The 21,187-nt window shown below is 43.3% G+C and overlaps 1 protein-coding gene across 1 annotated transcript in view; it reads right to left on the bottom strand.

Moving 5' to 3' along the window:
- The window catches only part of gk5 (glycerol kinase 5), a 92,025-nt gene that overhangs the window by 69,846 nt on the left and 992 nt on the right, over positions 1–21,187 (bottom strand). The window lies entirely within an intron of this gene.

Raw genomic sequence — 21,187 nt, 5'->3', positions numbered from 1 at the left:
ATATCGTAGAAGGAAAACTTTACAGACTGGCCAGGCTGGAAGAGAGGGTACCTAAAATGGCTGAATTTTGTTACAATCCTCACGCATCAAAGTTGCTGGTGAACGCAGCAGGCCAGGCAGCATCTCTAGGAAGAGGTACGGTCGACGTTTCAGGCCGAGACCCTTCGTCAGGACTAACTGAAAGAAGAGCTAGTAAGAGATTTGAAAGTGGGAGGGGGAGGGGGAGATCCAAAATGATAGGAGAAGACAGGAGGGGGAGGGATGGAGCCAAGAGCTGGACAGGTGATTAGCAAAGGAGATATGAGAGGATCATGGGACAGGAGGCCTAGGGAGAAAGGAAAAGGGGAAGGGGGGAAAGAACCCAGAGGATGGGTAAGGGGTATAGCGAGAAGGACAGAGGGAGAAAAAGGAGAGAGAGCGAAAAAGAATGTGTGTATATAAATAAATAACGGATGGGGTATGAGGGGAGGTGGGGCATTAGCGGAAGTTTGAGAAGTCAATGTTCATGCCATCAGGTTGGAGGCTACCCAGACGGAATACAAGGTGTTGTTCCTCCTGAGTGTGGCTTCATCTTGACAGCAGAGGAGGCCGTGGATAGACATATCAGAATGGGAATGGGACATGGATTTAAAATGTGTGGCCACTGGGAGATCCTGCTTTCTCTGGCGGACAGAGCGTAGGTGTTCAGCGAAACAATCTCCCAGTCTGGGTCGGGTCTGGCCAATATATAGAAGGCCACATCTGGAGCACCGGACGCAGTATATCACCCCAGCCGACTCACAGGAAAGCAGGATCTCCCACTGGTCACGCATTTTAATTCCACACCTTATAGTCCCGCTCTGCAATTCACAACTCCCACATTCTTTTGCCTGCATTCTCACTCTCGAGCAAATCCAATTCACTTATTGGCCATATAACCATGTTTACAACTTATCTCCTAGTTTCACCCTGTCAGTCACCTGCCCCTCTCTCACCCTCTCTGTAGTTTTAAAAGCTTCTTTTGTCTCCTTCTCCGTTTTGACAAAGGGTCTTCAACAAGAAAAATAATTATTCTTAAACCTGGAACCCCACCTGCTAAGAATTTCCAGAATGTTCTGATTTTATACTTCTCATGGCCTGGTATGGAAACACTAATGCCCAAGAATGGAAAAGTATACAAACAGTGGTGGACACTGCCCACCCATCGCAGGTAAAGCCCTCCCCACCAATGAGCACATCTACACCGAGCACTGTTTCAGGAAAGCAGCATCTGTTGTGAATAGCCCCCACCAGCCAACCATGCTCTCTCTTTGCTACTACCATCAAGGAGGAGGTACAGAAGCCTTGCGCCCCTCACCACCAGGCTCAGGAACAGTTATTACCCTTCAATTAGCAGAACTGATGTGGATAACTTCAATCGTGATTAATCTGAACTGATTCTACAACAAACATACTTTCAAGGACTATAATTCATATTCTCTGTATCATATATTTATTTCTATTTTCAGAGTTTGTCTTCTTTGCACATTGGTTATTTCTCAGTCTTTGTGTAGTTATTCATTGATTCTATTGCATTCCTTTGTTCTACTGTGACCACAATCTGTGCAGATTGGAAGTAACGTCTCCACCTTACTAACAATTAATACTGGTGCGCCAGAGGAATGTGTGCTTGGCCCACTGCTCTGCTCACTCAATGATACAACTATTGTTGGCAGCATTTCAGATGGTGACGAAAGGGAATACAGGAGCCAGATATATCAGTTAGTTGAGTGCTATCACAGCAACATTGCACTCATCATCAGTAATACCAAAGAGCTGATTGTGGACTTCAGGAAGGGCAAGACGAGGGAACAGGAACCAACCTCACAGAGGGATCAGAAGTGAGCAATTTCAAGTTCCTGGGTGTCATTATCTCTGAGGACCCAACATATTGATGCAGCTGTAAAGGCAGCAAGCCAGCAGCAATATTTCATTTGGAGTTTGAGGCACTTTAGTTCGTCAACTAAAACATCTGAAAACTGTAAATGTACTCTGGAGAGCATTCGGACTAGCCGCATCACCATCTGGTATGGGGTTGTGGCGGGGGGGGGCTACTGCACAAAATCAAAATAAGATACAGAAACATATCTTCAAGGAACGGTTCCGTTCGGAAGGCGGCGTCCATCATTAAGGACCTCCACCACCCAGGACACGCCCTCTTCACACTGTTACCATCAAGAAGGAGGTACAGAAGCCTGAAGGCACACATAGCAATTCAGGAACAGCTTCCCCTCTGCCATACGAGTTCTAAATAGACATTGAACCCATGAACACTACCTCACTACTTTTAATTAATTTATTTCCACTTTTTCACTGCCTATTTTAACTTCACACACACACACAATTATACAGTCCGATTTGGATTCTGAACGCCTGCATGAAAATGAATCTCAGGGTAGTATAGAGTGGCATATGCACTATGATAACAGATTTTCTTTGAACTCCCAGTCCTGCCACTGTGGGTAATATAATTTCAGCCACAACTTCCCCTCACAAAATGGGAGAAATCAGAGTTCTGGTTGCAGCCACACCTCGTGCTGCTCCCTTTACCACCTTCTCAGGCTTGAAGAAAAATGTGCATGTAATGCATGGCAAAGTCCAACCTTCCTCAGTGACGAATCCCCAAAGGTTGCACACAGCTTTTAATGCTCCCAGCCCTTTTCACCTTTCTGCTGGTGAAAACCAAAATTGTTTTTGTTGTCTCCAGATCCAAAGCTCGTGACCAGGTGCTCCCTCGTCTCCCAAACCAGTACTTTGAAGGACATTTCCTGCTGCATTATTTTTGAAACAGGTTAAATGTTGAAGCAGGTGGAGTGGGAATAAAGAACAGAGGACGGCTCAGGTCTTCACTGGAAAGTGCTATGCCTCCTACCACCCATTTCAAAGATAAGATTAGCTTTAACTGCCACACAAGCATTGAAGCACACAGTGTAATGCATCTTTCTGTGCCAGTCTGAGGATTGTAGTGATTCAATCCACAAGTGGTGCCAACATAACAGCCCAACATCACATACACGCAACTCACCAAACCTAACTGTACGTCTTTGGAATGCGAGAGGGAACCAGAACGCCCTATGGAAACCCACCATTTTTATGATCAAAGTGGGTTCAGTAAACCGTTCTGCTTATGGAAACTCCAAATCAATCTGCCTCCATAAGGATATACCCAGAAATACACTAGCCCAGCTTGACTGGTCTATTATAAGCTCCAGTGAGCAAAGTTGGGGCAATCAAGCTGGCCTATTCATCTGCAGATGCTGGAAATCCAAACAATATGCCAGGAAATTAAGTATTCTGAGGCTTAAAGAGGTTCTCTGAAATGGAGCAACTATTTTTGTCTGTCAATCACAGCAGCCAGCTCTTATGCAAGTGTGACTAACGTACATCATGGCAATTAGAGCAATTCACAGATCTCGTTGCTCAGAAGTGTGCTGTCATGTCAGCCTCCATAACCTACTGAAGTTTCCGAAGCACGTTACAAAGTCATGGCTCCTGGCTCAAGGCAAGGGAGAGAGCATGAGGCAGGAGAAAACCAAAAACTGTACAAATCTGAGTCGCCTCCTGAACAGTTTCCTCAATACACTGCACATCCAGCTCTCCCTCATTTAAAAGGGAATTCAAATTTGGTATATGAGACAAAGTAGTTTAAAAATTGAATACACTACCCTATTTATCATAATAGGTAACCTTACTCCTTTCACGTTAACACCCAGTAGAATAGGCTTTCAGCAGCACACAATAACTTAGTCTTGCTGTATTAATGCAAACTGTTCATCACAATCAAAGATTATATTAAAAATATAGTTAATTCAATGCCTTGACAACTGTTGCTTGTAATTATTGTACCTTGTTTGCCAAGTAAATGGGTGTTGCTATCCTAACAATACAACTACATAGTGCCGGTGGCCAAGGCTGGTTTGGCCACCTCATTAACCCCATGGTAAGAGCAGAACAGACTGTGATTACAAAGCTGTCCTCAAGCAATAATACGTAAACTAAAAGATTCGCAAAGCCAGGTATTCGGCCATTAAGCCTCTGGAAATTATAGCCATCGTCTGTGAATCCGCAAGTTCACTGAAGATTTGAGACTTGGAGGCGGCTTGTCCTGGGGGAGTATGGAATGTTGCCTCACAGGTGCCAGGGTCAATAAAGTCTCAGATCAGGTCCATGACATTCTAAAGAGGTCGGGTGAGCAGCCAGAAACCTTGCTACGTATAGCACCAATGACATAAGTAGAAAGGGTGAGGATACCCTGAAGAGAGACTTTGGGCAGCTAGGTAGAAAGCTGAGAAACAGGACCTCCAGGGTAGTAATCCCTAGACTGCTGCTCATGCCACATACCAGTGAGGGCAAGAATGAGATGATTTGGCAGGTGAATAAGTGGCTAAGGAAATGGTACAGAAGGCAGGGGCTCAGACCTCTTCTGGGAAAGGTACGACTTCTACAAAAGGCACAGGTTACACCTTAACCCGAGGGCTTCCAATATCACTACAGTCAGGTTTGCTCAATTGGTTGGTTGGGTTTAAACTAATTTGGCAGGGGGATGGGAACCAGAGAGAGTGCTGAAGATGAGGTAGTTGGTTTACAAACAGAGGCAATGTGTAGTGAGACTCCTAGCCAGGAGATGCTGATGATAGGGCAAAATTGCAGTCGACAGGATGCGTTGTAATGTAAAAGGCGGACAAAATAAAAAACAGTGAATACTGTACAGGACTGAAGGTGTTATACTGTACTTGAATGCAGGTAGTACATGGAATAAGGTAGATGAACTTGTAACATAGTAACAGATTATCATGTATGATGATGTGGGCATCACTGACACGTAGCTGAAAGAAGATTATAGCTTAGTATCCAAGGATATACATTGTATCAAAAGGACAGAGAGATTGGCAGAGGGGGTGGCATGGCTCTGTTGGTTAAAAAAAAATGAAATCAAACATTATAAAGAGGTGATATAGGATGGGGAGGTGTTGAATCGTTGTGGGTAAAGCTAAGGAACTGCCAGGGTAAGAAGACCCTGATGTCAGTTATATATGGAGCCCAGTGGCGTATCTCAGGGATGGCACATGCCCTGGGCGCTACTTGAAGGGGGGCGCCACCGAGCAGTTTCTATTAAAGTCAAACAAGCCATCCTCAGAGTGAAAAAAGAATTTTCTTCAGATGTATGATCTGTCTTTGATTATCATGGGTGAGAAGCACTAGGATGGCCTTATTTCAGAGCACTGTGTAAGAAGCCCATGAAACCTTTCTTCACGAAGGAGGGAAGTGGAGCTGAAGGATGGAAGAGATGAAATTTGGAGGCGGAGGAAGCGAAGTCATCGAGCAAGTTCTTCATGCCCTTCTTTGAAAAGCCTGGATCAAGTAGTTCAACGCGTTCCATGGAGTCGCCTGCACCTGCTACAAGTTTGTTAGAATCCGAAGGTGGATCAAGTACAAATGCGTCACAAGCCGAGGAGGAAGTCAAGTCAGATAAACCTGAGATTCACCTGAGTATGACGAGATTAAGAGTGAGGCTGCCACAGAGAACGTGGACATGACAGGAAGGGAAGACAATGGTGGTGATGGTGATGTTGAGTTTATTGACGAGATTGAACCTGACGACACTGAACCTAGTGAACTGGATGCTGTCAAAGAGCCTTGAACTATCAATCCGGAAGTGATTGAACAACATGACGTTGGACTTCTGAAGTTCGACAAGGATACTGGAAAAGCAATTCTGCCTGACGTGTTGAGAACAGAAATAATAAAGCTGGGTTGGAAGTATTTCCAGAACAGTGAGAGGCCTTTCCTACCAACAAATAACCGCTCAAAACTTGGTTCAAGAGGAAATTGGGAAATGGTTGTGATGAGGAAGTGACTCACTCATGGCTGGTCCATTCACCTTCCAAAAAGTCTGCATTTTGTATTTGTTAACCATATAATCATATAACAATTACAGCACGGAAACAGGCCATCTCAGCCTTTCTAGTCCGTGCCGAACTCTTACTCTCACCAAGTCCCACCGACCTGCACTCAGCCCATAACCCTCCATTCCTTTCCTGTCCATATAGCTGTCCAATTTAACTTTAAACGACAACATCGAACCTGCCTCAACCACTTCAGCTGAAAGCTCGTTCCACACAGCTACCACTCTCTGAGTAAAGTCCCCCCTCATGTTACCCTAAACTTTTGCCCTTTAACTCTCAACTCATGTCCTTTGTTTGAATCTCCCTCACTCTCAATGGAAAAAGCCTATCCACGTCAACTCTATCTATCCCCCTCATGATTTTAAATACCTCTATCAAGTCCCCCCTCAACCTTCTATGTTCCAAAGAATAAAGACCCAACTTGTTTAACCTTTCTCTGTAACTTAGGTGATGAAACCCAGGCAACATTCTAGTAAACCTTCTCTGTACTCTCTCTATTTTGTTGACATCTTTCCTATAATTTGGTGACCAGAACTGTACACAATACTCCAAATTTGGCCTCACCAATGCCTTGTACAATTTCAACATTACATCCCAACTCCTCTACTCAATGCTCTGATTTATAAAGGCCAGCATACCAAAAGCTTTCTTCACCACCCTATCCACATGAGATTCCACCTTCGGGGAACTATGCACCATTATTCCTAGATACCTCTGTTCTACAGCATTCTTCAATGTCCTACCATTTACCATGTATGTCCTATTTTGATTAGTCCTACCAAAGTGTAGCACCTCACATTTATCAGCATTAAACTCCAATGCCATCTTTCAGCCCACTCTTCTAACTGGCCTAAATCTCTCTGCAAGCTTTGAAAACCTACTTCATTATCCACAACTCCACCTACCTTAGCATCATCTGCATACTTACTCATCCAATTTACCACCCCATCATTCAGATCATTAATGTATATGACAAATAACATTGGATCCAATACAGATCCCTGAGGCACACCACTAGTCACTGGCCTCCAATCTGACAAACAGTTATCCACCACCACTCTCTGGCGTCTCCCATCCAGCCACTGCTGAATCCATTTTACTACTTCAATATTAATACCGAACAATTGAACCTTCCTAACCAACCTTCTGTGTGGTACCTTATCAAAGGCCTTACTGAAGTCCATATAGACAACATCCACCACTTTACCCTCCTCAACATTCCTAGTAACCTCCTCAAAAAATTCAATAAGATTTGTCAAACATTACCTTCCATGCACAAATCCATGTTGACTGTTCCTAATCAGACCCTGTCTATCCAGATAGTTATATATACCATCTCTAAGAATACTTTCCATCAATCTACCCACCACTGACGTCAAACTCACAGGCTGATAATTGCTAGGTTTACTCTTAGAACCCTTTTTAAACAATGGAACGACATGAGCAATACGCCAATCCTCCGGCACCATCCCCGTTTCTAATGATATTTGAAATATTTCTGTCAGAGCCCCTGCTATTTCCACACTAACTTCCCTCAAGGTCCGAGGGAATATCCTGTCAGGACCCAGAGACTTATCCACTTTTATATTCCTTAAAAGCTCCAGTACTTCCTCTTCTCTAATCATCATAGTTTTCATAACTTCCCTACCTGTTTCCCTTACCGTACACAATTCAATATCCTTCTCCTTAGTGAATACCAAAGAAAAGAAATTGTTCAGAATCTCCCCCATCTCTTTTGGCTCCACATATAGCTGTCCACTCTGTCTTCTCTATTTCTGGTCAGACCATCAATCCTCACTGGAGCAATAAGTGGATTCAACCAGAGGAAAGAAATGGAAAGAAATTTAGCTGGAAACAGAGGAGTTATTGACACGGTATTTCAGTCAGAGATTGTGAAGGAAAAACAGAAGTGGCGTGATATCTTGACGAGAATCCTTCACTGCATAAAATTCCTTGCGGCTCAGAACCTGGCTTTACGAGGACACAGCTAGACGATGACTCCAGTGTGGGAAATTTCCTTGGCTTACTGAAACTACTGGCCATCTTTGACCCTGTCATAAAAGAACACCTCACTGGAAAGTCTTATCTTTCACTGGGTGTCCAGAATGAATTCATCCACATGATGGCATCCACTGTTCGCCAGAATTTACTGAGAAGTATTTGTAAAGCCAAGTACTATGGTCTCATGTTCGACCCGACTCCTGATCGGGCACATTGTGAGCAGATGTCAGAAGTAGTGAGGTATGTGGAAGTTGATTTTGAGAGGAAAGCAGTCCATGTTAGAGAGTCCTTCCTTGGTTTTATCCAGATAAGCCAGAAGGATGCTGAGAGCTTGGTTGAAGACATCTTGAAATAGCTAGAGAAGGACAAAATGGAGCTACAAGATTGTCGGTCACAGTGCTATGACAACGCTGCAGGGATGGCTGGACACGGAAGTGGTGCTCATTAAAGAATAAGTGAGAAAAACAACCTGGCAGTGTTTGTGAATTGCGACAATCACTCACTCAACTTGGTGGGTGTACATGCAGCCAAGCAGGATACAATTATGGTCATGTTTTTTGAAACCATCAAAGCTCTCTACATGCTTCTCTCTCATTCAACACAGCGCTGGGAAAAACTCAAAAATGCCGTGCCCCTGGTTGTTAAGTCGGAGCCCGAAACCAGGTGGAGTGCAAGGACAGAAGCAGTGAGGCCCGTCAACAAGTGCCTTGAGGAGATGCTTCAAGTTCTCCAGGACATAATAGACAATGAAAACGAGACCAGTGAAACAAGAAGTGAAACAAGGCAGCTGTACAACCGCATGCTGACTTACGATTTTCTGATTTTGCTCGGATTTTGGAATAAAGTACTCTTTCGCATTGACCGTATTCAAAAGAGGCTGCAGGATCCTAGCATGACCTTCCACGATTCTGCCCTGGATTTGAAAGCCCTCCGAGATCATTTTTATGATGAAAGAGAAGTGTTGGTCCATGAGTCACTTGAAGGAATCGGTCTCTGTCAAGAGTGGAATATTGAAGTTGAAAGACGTCAGAGATGAAAGAAACGAATGGCTGATGAGAACTCGAGAGACGCTGGGTTAACAGCTAAGGAGGAAATGGAAAGAGTCATGAAGGGAACACTCACAGAGAAATGGATAAAAGGTTCACTCACTTGCACGACACTGACGCCAAGTTTGGGTTCCTTCTCAATGTCGCGGGACTGTGTTATGGCACCAACAGTAACGACTTAAAGAAGTGCGAAAATTTGGGCGAATTGTACAGCTCTGATGTTGATGGACAGCAGCTATATGAAGAAATTTTGGATTGCAGAATGTTGCTATCAAGGTGGGTCAACATGAAAATATCAAGACCTGAAGGGCTTCTTGAATTTATTGTTCAGTATGGAGATGAGAGCGTCTTCCCTAATCTTCGCAATGCTATTCAGATAACGCTAACCATCACCAGCTGTGAGAGATTATTCAGCAAGTTAAAACTAATACTTTCGTATTAGAGAGCCTCCATGGGTCCAGGGAGATTCTGTGATCTTGCTCTGCTGAGTGTAGAAAGAGAAGAAACTGAAAAAACTGACTTTGATCACATCATAGACCAATTTGCATCAGTGAAAACAAGGAAGGTGCAGTTATAATTTTCATGTAGTGCCATAATTTGTTAATTAAAAGGTTAACGAGTTTGACTTTATTTTTGAGCTGATATTATGGTAAAGTTATCTAAAAGATGGGTGTCAGATGTTTGGACAGGGGCACAATTTCAGTGCTTGCCATAGGCACTATTTTCCGTAGATACGCCCCTGACAGAGCCCCAAACAGTACAGTTTGGCTGTGGTCTACCAAGTACAATGGGAGAGAGAAAACACATGCCAAGAGAGCAATGTTACAATAGTCATGGGGGACTTCCAATATGCTGGTGGATTGGGAAAATCAGGTTGGTGCTGGATCCCAAGGGGGTGGGGTGGGTTCTAGAATGCCCACGAGATGGCTTTTCAGAAGAGCTTATGGTTGAGCCCATTCGGGGATCAGCTGTTCTGGACTGGGTGTCGTGCAATGAACTGGAATTGATTAGAGAGCTTAAGGTAAAGGAACCATTAGGGCCAAGTGATCATAATATGATTGAATTCACTCTGAAATTTGAGAAGAAGCCAAGTCAGGTGTATCAGTATTACAGTGGAATAAAGGGAATTAGAGAGGCAAGAGAGAGGAACTGGCCAAAACTGATTGGAAAAGAACACTGGCAGGATTGACAGTACAGCAGCATTGACTGGAATTTCTGGAAGCAATTCAGAAGGTGTGGGATATATACATCTCAAACAGGAAATCAAAGCCAATATAAAAGCCAAAAAGAGGGCATATAATAGAGCAAAAATTAGTGTGAAGTTAGAGGATTGGGAAGCTTTTAAAAAACCAACAGAAGGCAACTAAAAAAAAGTCATTAAGGAAAATATGGAATATGAAGGTAAGCTAGCCAATAATACTAAAAAGGACACCAAAAATTTCTTTAGATACATAAAGTGTAAAAGTGTGGCGCATGGCCAAATGGTTAGGGCGTTACGACTAGCGATCTGAAGGTCGTGGGCTCGAGCCTCGGCTGGGGCAGCATGCGTGTCCTTGAGCAAGACACTTAACCACACAGTGCTCCAGTCTACCCAGCTGAGAATGGGTACTGGCAAAAATGCTGGGGGTTAACCTCGCGATAGACTGGCGTCCTATCCGGGGGGGTAGGGGGTAGTCTCATACTCTCAGTAGCTTCACGCCACGGAAATCGGCATAAGCACCACCCTGATGGGCCACAAGGCTCGTGACAGACTTTAAAAAATAAAGTGTAAAAGAGAGGTGAGAGTGGATATTAGACCACTGGAAATGATGCTGGAGAGATAGTAATGGGGGTCAAGGAAATGGCTGATGAACTGAATAAGTATTTTGCATCAGTCTTCACTGCGGAAGACACTACTAGTATACTGGAAGTTCAGGAATGTCAGGAGGCAGAAGTGTTTGAAGTTGTCATTATTAAGGAGAAGGTTAGACAGAAGTAATTCAGATGCTAGAAATCTAGAGCAATATACACAATGTGCTGGAAGAGCTCAGCAGGTCAGGTAGCATCTATGGATGGGAATAAACAGTCAATGCTTTGGGCCAGTACTCTTCTTCAGGACTGGAAAGGAAGGGGAAAGAAGTCAGAATAAGAAGGTGGGGGGAGGGGAGGGGGAGAGGAAGAAGTGGTACAAGGTGGCAGGTGATGGGTGAAAGCAGGAGGGGGTGGGGAAAATGAAGTAAAGAGCTGGGAAGTCGATTGGTGTAAGGGATAAAGGACTGGAGGATTACAAATACCTGGGGATACGAATTGACAATAAACTGGACTGGTCAAAGAACACTGAGGCCGTCTACAAGAAGGGTCAGAGCCGTCTCTATTTCCTGAGGAGACTGAGGTCCTTTAACATCTGCTGGACGACGCTGAGGATGTTCTACGAGTCTGTGGTGGCCAGTGCTATCATGTTTGCTGTTGTGTGCTGGGGCAGCAGGCTGAGGGTAGCAGACACCAACAGAACCAACAAACTCATTCGTAAGGCTAGTGATGTTGTGGGGATGGAACTGGACTCTCTGACAGTGCTGTCTGAAAAGAGGATGCTGTCCAAGTTGCATGCCATCTTGGTCAATGTCTCCCATCCACTACATAATGGACTGGGTGGGCACAGGAGTACATTCAGCCAGAGACTCATTCCACCGAGATGCAACACTGAGCGTCATAGGAAGTCATTCCTGCCTGTGGCCATCAAACTTTACAACTCCTCCCTTGGAGGGCCAGACACCCTGAGCCAATAGGCTGGTCCTGGACTTATTTCCTGGCATAATTTACATATTACTATTTAACTATTTATGGTTTTATTACTATTTAATTATTTATGGTGCAACTGTAACGAAAACCAATTTCCCCTGGGATCAATAAAGTATGACTATGACTACTACTATAAAGGACTGGAGAAGGGGGAAATCTGAAAGGAGAGGACAGAATCCTCTGGAAGAAAGGGAAGGGGGAGGAGCACCAGGGGGAGGTGATGGGCAGGCAAGAAGAGAAGGTGCAAGAGGGAAACAAGAATGGGGAATGGTGAAGGAGAGGAGGGGGGTTTGTTACTGGAAGCTCGAGAAATCGATGTTCATGCCATCAGGTTGGAGGCTACCCCAATGGAATACAAGGTGTTGCTCCTCCAACCTGTGTGTGGCCCCATCGTGGCAATAGCAGAGGCAATGGATTGACATGTCAGAATCTGAATGGGAAGTAGAATTGAAATGGCTGGCCACTGGGAAATTCCGCTTTTTGTGGTGGAAGGAGTGAAGGTGCTCGACAAAGCGCTCTCCCAATCTACACTGAGTCTCACTGATATACAGGAGGCCACACCGGAAGCACCGAATAGAATAAATGACCCCAACACACTCACAAGTGAAGTGCCGCCTCACCTGCAAGGACTGTTTAGGACCCTGAATGGTAGTGAGGGAGGAGGTGTAGTGGATCACGTTCCACTTGCCAGGAAAAGTGCAGGAGGGAGATCGGGGGGAGGGACAAACAGACGGGAGTGACGTAGGGAGCAATCCCTGCGGAAAATGGGAAGTGGGGAGGAGGGAAAGAGTGCTTGGTGATGGGATCCATTTGTAGATGGCGGAAGTTACAGAGAATTATGTGCTGGATGAGGAGGCCGAGGGCAGAAATGGAAGAGTTGCAGGTGAGGGCAGCATTAATGGTCGACGAAGGGAAGCCCCTTTCTCCGAAGGAATGAAAAGCCTCATCCTGAGAATGAATGCAGTGGAGATAGAGGAAAAGAGAAAAGGGATTGGCATTTTTAACAAGTGACAGGGTGGGAAGAGGTACACTCAAGACAGCTGCAAGGGACAGAGGGTTTATAAACGATATCAATAGAAAGGCTGTCTCTAGAAACGGAGATAGAGAGACTGAGAAAAGGGAGACAGGAGTCAGAAATGGACAAGTAAATTTGACAGCAGAGTGGAAGGTGGAGGTAAAGTCAATGAAATTGATACAAGTCCCAAAACTGCTCACAATACTCCCAAATGAGGCCTTCTCCAGTGTCCTACACAGCCTCAGCATTACATCTTTGCTTTTATATTCTTGTTCTTTTGAAACAAATGCTAACATTGCATTCGCCGCCTTCTCTACCGATTCAATCTGCAAATTAACCTTTTGGGAATCCTGCATGTGGACTCCCAAATCCCTTTGCACCTTGGATTTTTGAATTTTCTCCACTTTGAAAAAATGGTCTGCTTTTATTTCTTCTGTCAAAGTGCATGACCATACTCTTCCTGACACCGTATTCCATCTGCCACCTCTTTGCCTATTCTGCTCATCTAAGTCCTTCTGCAGCCTCTCTGTTTCTTCAACACTACCTGCACACCTTCGTACCATTCACAAACCTGGCCACAGAGCCATCTATTTCACCATCCAAATGGTGGACGTACAACATAAAAATAATTCAACACAGCCCCCCATGGAACACCACTAGTCACCAGCAGCCAAACTGATAAGGCTCCATTTATTGCCACCCTTTGCCTCCTAGTTCTCGTTCTGGACTTCCCCAACATTGAGAACCATCTTCCTGCATCTAGCCTGTCCAATCCCTTTAGAATTTTATATGCTTCAATAAGATCCCCCTCAATCTTCTAAATTCCAGAGAGTAAAAGCCTAGTCGATCCAGTCTTTCATCATATGAAAGTCCTGCCATCCCAGGAATCAATCTGGTGAACCTTCTTTGTACTCCCTCTATGGCAAGGATATCTTTCCTCAGATTAGGGGACCAAAACTGCATACAATACTCCAGGTATGGTCTCACCAAGGCCTTGTACAACTGCAGTAGTACCTCCCTGCTCCTGTACTCGAATCCTCTCACTATAAATGCCAGCATACCATTTGCCTTTTTCACCGCCTGCTGTACCTGCATGCCCACTTTCAATGACTGGTGTATAATGACACCCAGGTCTCGTTGCACCTCCCCTTCTCCTAATCGGCCACCATTCAGTTAATAATCTGTTTTCCTGTTCTTGCCACCAACGTGGATAACCTCACATTTATCCACATTAAATTGCATCTGCCATGAATTTGCTCACTCATCTAACCAAGTCACCCTGCATCCTTTTAAGCATCCTCCTCACAGCTGATACTGCCACCCAGCTTCGTGTCATCCGCAAACTTGGAGATGCTGCATTTAATTCTCTCATCTAAGTCATTAATATATATTGTAAACAACTGGGGTCCCAGCACTGAGCCTTGCAGTACCCCACTTGTCACCGCCTGCTATTCTGAAAAGGTTCCATTTATTTCCACTCTTTGCTTCCTGTCCGCTAACCAATTCTCTATCCACATCAATACCTTACCCCCAATACCGTGTGCTTTAAGTTTGCACACTAATCTCCTGTGTGGGACCTTGTCAAAAGACTTTTGAAAATCCAGATATACCACATTTACTGGTTCTCCCCTATCCACTCTACCAGTTACATCCTCAAAAAATTCTATGAGCTTCATCAGACATGATTTTCCTTTCACAAATCCATGCTGACTTTGTCCGATGATTTCACCACTTTCCAAATGTGCTGTTATCACATCTTTGATAACTGATTCTAGCATTTTCCCCACCACCGATGTCAGGCTTACCCGTCTATAATTCCCCGGTTTCTCTCTCCCTCCTTTTTTTAAAAAGCGGGGTTACATTAGCCACCCTCCAATCCTCAGGAACTAGTCCAGAATCTAAAGTGTTTTGAAAAATTATCACTAATGCATCCACTATTTCTTGGGCTACTTCCTTAAGCACTCTAGGATGCAGACCATCTGGCCCTGGGGATTTATCTGCCTTTAATCCCTTCAATTTACCTAACACCACTTCCCTACTAACATGTATTTCCCTCAGTTCCTCCATCTCACTGGACCCTCTGTCCCCTACTATTTCTGGAAGATTATTTATGTCCTCCTTAGTGAAGGCAGAACCAAAGTAGTTATTCAATTGGTCTGCCATGTCCTTGCTCCCCATGATCAATTCACCTGTTTCTGACTGTAAGGGACCTACATTTGTCTTAACCAATCCTTTTCTTTTCACATGTCTGTAAAAGCTTTTACAGTCAGTTTTTATGTTCCCTGCCAGCTTTCTCTCATAATCTTTTTTCCCTTTCCTAATTAAGCCCTTTGTCCTCCTCTGCTGGACTCTGAATTTCTCCCAGTCCTCAGGTGTGCCGCTTTTTCTGGCTAATTTGTATGTTTCTTCTTTGGAATTGATACTATCCCTAATTTCTCTTGTCAGCCACGGGTGCACTACCTTCCTTGATTTATTCTTTTGCCAAACTGGGATGAACAATTGTTGTAGTTCATCCATGCGATCTTTAAATGCTTGCCATTGCATATCCACCATCAACCCTTTAAGTATCATTTGCCAGTCTATCTTAGCTAATTCACGTCTCATACCTTCAAAGTTACCCTTAAGTTTAGAACCTTTGTTACTGAATTAACTATGTCACTCTCCATCTTAATGAAGAATTCCACCATATTATGGTCACTCTTACCCAAGAGGCCTCTCACAACAAGATTGCTAATTAACCCTTCCTCATTGCTCAATACCCAGTCCGGAATAGCCTGCTCTCTAGTTGGTTCCTCGACATGTTGGTTCAGAAAACTATCCCGCATACATTCCAAGAAATCCTCTTCCTCAGCACCCTTACCAGTTTGGTCCACCCAATCTATATGTAGATTGAAGTCACACATTATAACTGCTGTTCCTTTATTGCACACATTTCTAATTTCCTGTTTAATGCCATCCCCAACCTCACTACTACTGTTAGGTGGCCTGTACACAACTCCCACCAGCGTTCTCTGCCCCAGGTTTCCTAAAGGAAAACCTGACCTAACAAAGTAAATTTCCGTATAAATTGGCATCAAGGTGGACACCACATCACTGGCCAATGCCCTGTGCAATGCTGTACTGTTCTATGTTCTATGATTGAGCAATTTTATAATACGTAACATTCACAGATCTTTAATATGCCTGCAAATTGCGTAACCTGGGAAATAGCTAGGTATGACTCCACCAAAGTGCAGGCAAGGATTACTTGCAATAAGACAGTCTAATCATTTGCCCTTGACATTTAATGACCTTACCATCAATTAGAAACCGAAACATATCAGTCACATTAACAGGGTGACCGGTTGCAGGTGTGGGTCAAATGTGGGGAATTGTGCGGTGAGCGACTCATTTTCGACACTGCTTAACAAAATAAAGTCCTGTGGTGTTACAGAAAACATACTGGCAAGGACTGAGCAATGGCTGACAGCCAGGGGCCCTTTACTGATCGGCTGCCAGTGACTAGTCGTGTATTGGGACCGCTACTTTTCACATTGTTTGTCAATGATTTGGATTATGGAACTGGTTGATTCATGGCAAAATGCAGATGATATGAAGACAGGTGGAGGGGCAGGTAGTGCTGAGGAAGCAATACGATTGCAGCAGGACGTAGACAAATTTGAAGAATGGTCAAAAAGGTGGTAGTTGGAATACAGTGTTGGGAAATGTCTGATAATGCATTTTGGTAAAAGGAACAATAGTGTGGACTATTTCTAAATGGGGAGAAGGTCCAAACATCAGAGGTGGAGAGGAACTTGGGAATCCTCATGCAAGACTTCCTGAAGGTTAATTTACATGTTGAGTCTGTGGTAAAGAAAGCAAACACAATGTTGGCATTTATTTCAAGGAGGATAGAATGTACAAGGAAGAAAATAAAGCTGAGCCTTTTTAAGACACAAGTCAAGCTGTCAACAGTTTTGGCCTCCATATCTCAGAAAGGATGTGTTGTCATTGGAGAGAGTCCAGAGGAGATTCATGAGGATGATTAAAGAGTTAACACATGAGGAGTGTTTAGCAGCTTTAGCCCTGTACCCACTGGAATTTAGAAGAATGCGTGGGGATCTCATTGAAAGCTACCAAATGCTGAAAGGACTAAATAGGGTGGATATATAGTGGATGTTTCCTATGGTAGGGTGATCCAGAACCAGAGGACACTGCCTCAAAATTGAGGGGTGACCTTTTAGAACAAAGGTAAGGAGGAATTTTTTTTAGCCAGAGAGAAGTGAATCTGTGGAATGCTCTGCCACAGACTGCAGTGAAGTCCAGGTCCATGGGTATATTTAAGGTGGAAGTTGATCGTTTTCTATTCAGTCAGGGTATCAAAGGATTATGGCAAGAAGCAGGTGTATAGGGTTGAGTGGATGCCGGGATCAGCCATGACAGAATGGTGGAGCAGATTCGATGGGCTGAATGGCCTAATTCTGCTACTGTGTCTTAAGGACACCAAAACCTTTCCACCAATTACAAAGCACAGTGAAGAAGGTGGAGTCTGCTTTGTTCTAATTGCACCCTTTCTTGTGGAAATTTTGTATAACATTTGAATCATAAACAAGAGAGATTCTGCAGATGCTCGATATCCAGAGTAACACACAAGATGCTGGAGAAACTCAGCAGGTCAGGCAGCATTGATGGAGAGGAATAAAGAGTTGATGTTTTGGACTGAGACATCAGGTCCTGATGAAGGATCTTGGTCTGAAAAGTCAACTCTTTACTCTTAATTTATCAAAAATATTTATTTAAACCTTCACTAAGTGATCCTACCTTTTTTCTTTGGAGGAATAAAGGGGTCTATTCCTTCATGGATCTGTTCCAAGAAGGCTGATTGATGTCTTTTGAGAAATTAGTAACTAACTACTCTCTCTCACATACTCACATTTTTTGCAATATCTTCAGGTCAGACATTTCTTATAAGAATATTTAAGTGATTTTCCATGTATACAGGATTCTGACCTGTTAGACATTATTTTAAAAATGAATCCTTTAGTTAAAGGTTTTATCCGGAAAATTTATAATTTACAATTACTCTTCACTTAAGATAAAGGCAAGATTGGGAAAGAGAGCTTAACATAACCTTGGTAACAGAGGATTGGTTGCGAATTTTGAAGCTGGTTAACTCTTCTCTGATTTGTGCCAGTCACTCTTTAATTCAATTTAAAATTGTACATCGTTACTATTTGACAAAGGAGAGACTGTCTAAAATATTTCTCAATGTTGATAGTCAGTGTGATAGATGTAAAACTGAGACAGCTACATTGACACATATGTTTTGGTCGTGTTCTGTATTGAAACAGTTCTGGAAATCTATTTTCTCTACAATTTCTAAAGCTTTAAAAATTAATTTACAACCTAATAAATTGACAGTTTTGTTCGGTATAATCCCTCAATATATTCATGGTATTTCTATATCAGACCAACATGTAATTGCATTTGTTACATTATTGGCCAGAAGGGATATTTTATTGAAATGGAAAGATGCCTCTGCTCCCACTTTGATACAATGGTTCTCTCGGGAGATGCTATGTCTTAGTTTGGAGAAAATCAGAAGCCGAACTTTTGATCCTCGATTTGACTTCGAGAAAAGGTGGGGTTCTTTTGCCCACTACTATCATCTGATTTGAGTTAATTAAGATTATTTCCTTCAGATTTTTGTTTAAATGGATTTGAGTTGGCGGATTGATGTTTTTCTTTTATGGAAGCTTGTACGGCGTAGAGCTCCGGGGTTGTGCTCCCAATGATCTTTTTCCCCTCGGTTTTTTTCGTTAGTAGGGTTTTTCTGTTTTAGTTAGCAGGGGTTCTTTTTTCCTCCTTTCTTTTTTCCAAAAAAAAGTTTTAACACTTTATTTTTTCTTATTATTGATATATTGTTTAGCTTTGTTAATCAGTTATTTGGTAATTTAATTTCTCATCGTACCTATTGACATGTGGACTTGATTACTTTAATGCATTTTTTTGTTGATCTTCAATAATAATTAAAAAAGATTTAAAAATGAAAAAAAAATTTACTCTTCTCTATAGATGCCGCCTGACCTGCTGAGTTTCTCCAGCATTTTGCGTGTTATAATGTCTAAATGCTGCTTAAATGATACTATGTGCCTGTGATACTGCTACAAGCAAGTTTTTCCAAAATACCTGTGCATACAAAATTAAATTGGACTTTGACTGTGTGGATATTCACTTGCCTGCATTAAAGTTTGAAAGTTAACTTATTATCAGAGCACAAATCAAGTCAAGTCAAAATTATTTACGAAACACATTTACAAACAACCCACGTTGACCAAATGCTGTACAGATCAGAGCTGATAGCTAAAATCACAAATACAAGAAACACAGACATAACCAACAAGACAAACAGCTTATAGGCACTAAAGAAACAACACAAGGGCCTAGGCACAATCCAAAAATCAGCCACATCAGGAGGATTCAAACGCTATTGAATAGAAGTAAGTTTTGAGCCTGTATTTAAAAGAGTCGATGGAGGGGGCAGATCTGATAGGGAGGGGAATGCTGTTCCACAGTCCAGGGGCTACAACAGCAAAGGTGCGGTCACCCCTGAACTTAAGTTTAGATCGCGGGACAGCCAGGAGCCACAAGTCAGCCGACCTGAGGGAGCTGGAAGTAGAATAAGGGGTTAGAAGGTCTGTGATATAAGGAGGGGGGCAACCCACTTAGAGCTTTATAAACAAACAGGAGAACCTTAAAATCAATTCTAAACCGTACTGGCAGCCAGTGGAGAGAGGCCAGGATAGAAGAAATATGGTCCCTCTTCAGGTCACCTGTCAGGAGCCTGGCTGCGGCATTCTGGACCAGTTACAGGCGGGACAGGGACGACTGACTAATCCCAGTATACAGGGAGTTGGAGTAGTCCAAGTGGGAGGATATAAGGGCGTGGATGACTTGCTCAAGATCCTTGAAGGAGAGAAACTGCATGATTTTAGCAATAGTACAAAGCTGGGAAAAACTGGCTTTTACTACTGCATTAACTTGCTTGTCAAACTTAAAGGTGGATTGAAATATCACACCAAGGGATTTAACATGGGGTTTGACAAGGGTAGACAGGTTACCAAGACTGTTGGTAATCACTTTGATGGAGTCAGGGGCACCAAATAGGACAACTTCAGACTTGCCTTCATTCAGCTGTAAGAAGTTTTCTGCCATCCAACACTTTATGTCCTCAAGGCGGTTGATGAGGCTGGCTAGTTTTGACTGGTCATTTGGTTTCGGGGGAGATAAAGCTGTGTGTTGTCAGCATAACAGTGGAAAGAAATGTCGTATTTTTGAATGATTTGACTGAGGGGAAATGGGCGAGGGCGAGGGAGATAAAGAAAAGAATGGGACCTAGGATGGAACCTTGTGGGACCCCGCAGGAGAGACTAGCTGGGGGAGAAGAAAATTTGCCTACGTTGACAGAGAAGCTTCTATTTTTGAGGTAGGATATAAACCAATTCAAGGCAGTGCCATCAACACCAACCCCGTATTGGAGACGGTCTCTTAAAATGGCGTGATTGCATACAACCCTGAGATTTGTTTTCTTGCAGGCATGTTCAATAAATAACCATAATAGAATCAATGAACGACTGTACCCAACAGACAACCAGTGTGCAAAAGACAACAAACTGAGCAAACACAAAAGAAAAAAGGGAAATAATAATAAATAAGCAATAAATACAGAGAACATGAGTCATTCAAAGTGAGTCCATAGGTTGTGGGAACAGTTCAGTGATGGGGCAAGTGAAGTTTAGTTAAGTTATCCCCTCTGGTTCAGGGGTAATAACTGTTCCAGAACCTGGTGGCACAAGTCCTGAGGTTCCAGTACCTTCTTCCGGATGGCAGCAGTGAGAAGGGAGTATAACCTGGGTGTTGGGGGTCCCAGTGATGGACGCTGCTTTCCTGGGACAGAACTCCGTGTAGATGTGCTCAGTGGTGGGAAGGGCTTTACTCTTGATGGACAAGACCATGTCCACTGCTCTTTGCAGGATTATCTGTTCAAGGGAATTGGTCTTTCCATTGGTGATGCAGCCAGCTAATACACCTGTACCACATATCTATAGAAGTTTGTCAAAGTTTTAGATGTCAATGTGAGACTGAGCAATAAGGGGATAAAGCAGACCACTTGGCATCCAGTCCCCCAAAGCTGCAATTATTCCCTTTCATTACAATGTGGCTGCAGTGTTGCATCTATAAACCTTCCAAACTGTAATACCAAGGATTCACTTCTTGAACGTTCCTCTTCAAATCTCAAAATATCACAATGTGGAAATATACTGCCGGCCCTTCGTCATGACCAAATCAAAATCTAAGACTCTCTCCCCAGTGGTGCAGAGGGAGTATTTTCTTCCCAACTGAAACTTGATAGCACCAGAATGTGTGTGTCAGGTTCAAGTTGG

The sequence above is a fragment of the Mobula hypostoma genome, chromosome 4 (genome assembly GCF_963921235.1).
Source record: "Mobula hypostoma chromosome 4, sMobHyp1.1, whole genome shotgun sequence".
Lineage (NCBI taxonomy): Eukaryota > Metazoa > Chordata > Chondrichthyes > Myliobatiformes > Myliobatidae > Mobula > Mobula hypostoma.
The sequence above is the reverse complement of the archived record's forward strand: the minus strand, read 5'-3'. Positions and strand labels throughout refer to the sequence as shown.